Below are 3,808 nucleotides of genomic sequence, written 5' to 3'. Positions count from 1 at the left end.
CAGGTTCTACTTCAATAGTATCAGTAATTTCAGAAGTACCATCACATCTAGCAGCAACTCTAGCAATTTGTGCATCAAGGAATGCACCTAGTGGCAAAGCAGTATCAAGCATAGCTTCATCATAAGTATCGTGGGCAGGAGAAGTAGCATCATCAAGCACAGGCGATATATCAAGATTTCTAGCAGGAGGTGGTGTCGCAAACTTACTCATAACTGAAGGTGAATCAAGTGCAGAGCTAGATGGCAGTTCCTTACCTGTCCTCGGAGTTGAGGGCAAGACTTGAGTTCTTGGATCTTTCAGATTCCTCATAGTGACCAGTAGACGTAAATCCCAAGTGAGTAAGAGAATATAGCTATGCCTCCTCGGCAACGGCGCCAGAAAATAGTCTTGATAACCCACAAGTATAGGGGATCGCAATAATTTTCGAGGGTAGAGTATTCAACCCAAATTTATTGATTCGACACAAGGGGAAGGCAAAGAATATTTTCAAGTATTAGCAGTTGAGTTGTCAGTTCAACCACACCTGAAAGATTTAGTATCTGCAGCAAAGTATCAGTAGCAAGGTAGTATGATAGCAGCAGTGGCAACAGTAACCATTAGCAGCAAAGTGACAGCAGTAGCAGCAAAGTAACAGCAGTAGCAACAGAGTAACAGTAGCAGCAAAGTGACAGTAGTAGCGACAAAGTAATGTAGCAAGGACCAGTAGGAAAAGACTCGTAGGAATTGGATCGGTGATGGATCATTATGCCGGATGTTATTCATCATGCAACAGTTATAACACGAAGAGATATGTAACTAGCTCCAGTTCGTCAATGTAATGTAGGCATGTATTCCGTATGTAGTCATACGTGCTTAGGGAAAAGAACTTGCACGACATCTATTGTCCATCCCTCCCGTGGCAGAGGGGTCCTAATGGAAACTATGGGATATTAAGGTCATCCTTTTAATAAAGAACCGGACCAACGCATTAACACTTAGTGAATACATGAACTCCTCATACTATGGTCATCTTCGGGAGTGGTTTCGGCTATTGTCACTCTAGGTTTGCCGGGTCATAACACATAGTAGGTGACTAAAACTTGCAAGATAGGATCAAGAACACACATATATTGGCCACAACATAATAGGTTCACATCTGAAATCATGGCACTCGGGCCCTAGTGACAAGCATTAAGCATGGAAAAGTAGTAGCAACATCAATCTCAGAACATAGTGGATACTAGGGATCAATCCCCGTCAAAACTAACTCGATTACACGATAGATCTCATCCAATCCATCAACGTCCAGCAAGCCTACGATGAGATTACTTACGAACGGTGAAGAGCATCATGGAATTGGCGATGAAGGAAGGTTGGTGATGACGTTGGCGACGATATCCCCTCTCCGGAGCCCAAAACGGACTCCAGATCTGCCCTCTAGAGGAAGAACAGGAGGTGGCGGCGCCTCTGTATCGTAAAACACGCTGAACTCTTCTCCTGATTTTTTTCGGACGAAAGGGACTAAATAGACCTGAGATTGGAGGCGGTGGAGCAACGTGGGCCCCACATGCCTGCCAGGCACGACCAGGGGGCACGCCTGGTGGGCTTGTGGGATCCACGCTCCACTTCTTCCGTTGATTCTTGCGCTAGTATTTTTAATATATTCCACAAAAATTCTCCGTAAATTTTCAGGTCATTCCGAGAACTTTTATTTCTGCGCAAAAACAACACCATGGCAATTCTGCTGAAAACATCGTTAGTTCGGGTTAGTTCCATTCAAATCATACAAATTGAAGTCAAAAACAAGGGAAAAGAGTTTGGAAAAGTAGATACAACTGAGACGTATCATTTGCCTTCATCTTTTCTTCGCGGAGTAGCCCCTTGACACGATGGAGTTCTGAACGATGCACTTCTGATTCCTTTATCAGGTTGTGGATCAGGCTCTCGGCACAGAGGCTGAAGTAGGTATGAAACCTGAGTGGTGTCCCTCCTTCCGGGGATGGGTTTAGAGTCCAACTCCCATGAGCCTCATCCTTAACGAAAGGTAGGTGGCAGGTTGCTAGCTCATCAGCCATCAGTGGAAGGAAGTCGCGGATGTGCACGAGCACCTCACGTGTTGTCATCTCAACTGCCAATACCAGAGTCTCCATCTGTGGTCCTTCAAAGAACCAACTGGTGGGAGAGTCATTTGCCTTCACTATCACGTCCACATGATATTCCTTGGTGTCGGCATTGACCCAGTGCTCGTGGTAGAGGTAAACGGGCGTTCGGTGTACTTGAAACTTCTCTAAGCTATCTCCCAGAAGTAGGGGAATGCCAGTTTCCACGAGTGTCTGAGGTACGACGGCCATCTACAAGATTTTTAGGAGAGAGGTCAAAAAGTTGTGAATGGTATAGAAAGGTTGTAAGGGTGTGTAAACCCCATGTGTAAGGACTGAGTGTGCTATTTGTCCCGGCTACCAGCTCTATGGGGACCCCGACTTACGAGTCATGATCACCGAATGAACATGCATAGTGATCCCATAGATCAATGCTCATTGAACACACAGATACTGAATAACAAGAGTCTAACATCCATGATTAACGTCTGATACAAATGATGACCATTATGGTCAAGTCTTACATAGATAGGGCCATGAAGGCCAATCACACCAACTCAACTACTAGCAGAAATCTTGGTAGTAAACGTGAACCCATGCCATCAGCCTAACCAACAAGCTTTCTGATTGGGAAGCGTCCTAGTTTGTGTGTCCGTCTCCAATGACGAATTCTTCTCCATATTCTGGTGCATCCATGTCTGGTCAATAAAATAACCAGTGGCAAGCCAATGAGTACTTTGATTGTACTCGCAAAACAGCCCATGATGCGGGATGTGTAAATGAGTGTAAAATGAAGTATAATGCAGCCTTTTTGGAAAGCAAGTTCTATAAATGTGCAAGCATGGTCATGCATCCAAATAGTCATGCATCAATAAGCAAATAGTAACCATAGGAACAGGTTACGTATATCGACTTAAATACACCGAGGACTGAACAAATCATGTTCATCCTTCATGCCAAGTCACCAAGCTTGACCAAGTAATCCTTTTCAAATGTAACACCTTTATACACACGCACCCTTGGTTTATGCGAAAAATACTAGATGTAGTTTAAGAAGCACTACCCAACTGTCCTTGACCGTGGACACGGCTATTCGAATATTTTTACACTCTATAGAGGTTGTATGTTGTACCCACGAGATCCGGGAAACTTCCGTTTCTTCCACGACTCATGGTATATAACATACCCGAGGCAAGTACCCGATCAATGCCTTTCCCCTGATGACACTAGACAAAGATTCCACTTGATTGGTACCCAGCCCACATGATGTACGCCTTACGAGCACCGACTCTAGACTGTATCATCCATACAGGGACCAAGGGTGTGCCCGAAACACGTAAAACGGCATAGTCGTCATACCTCGCACGACCCGATCATGAGAGTGACCATATCACTCCCGCCACTAGTAATGCAGGCTCCTTGCTAGCACGACCAGAGTAATTAACACATCCCCGTCCCGTAAAGGGGTATCTTGGTCGCACATGTAAGGTTGGGACGGTCGACAAATCTTATATCTCATCCCATTTCCGAAACCAATCACACAAAACCTTTCCGGTACACCACTTCTTTCTCAAGTGGTCATCCAGCTCAACACCATCACCCTCGGCATTAGTGGAACCCGATGGGGTTTTCATAAAACTTTTGATATCACCTTGTGTCACCATGCATATGCTCATCCTATGCGTAGCACTACTATCTACTTGTCAACATATTATCAGCGTGACCTTCA

Source organism: Hordeum vulgare, chromosome 5H, assembly GCF_904849725.1.
Source record: "Hordeum vulgare subsp. vulgare chromosome 5H, MorexV3_pseudomolecules_assembly, whole genome shotgun sequence".
NCBI lineage: Eukaryota > Viridiplantae > Streptophyta > Magnoliopsida > Poales > Poaceae > Hordeum > Hordeum vulgare.
The sequence above is the reverse complement of the archived record's forward strand: the minus strand, read 5'-3'. Positions refer to the sequence as shown.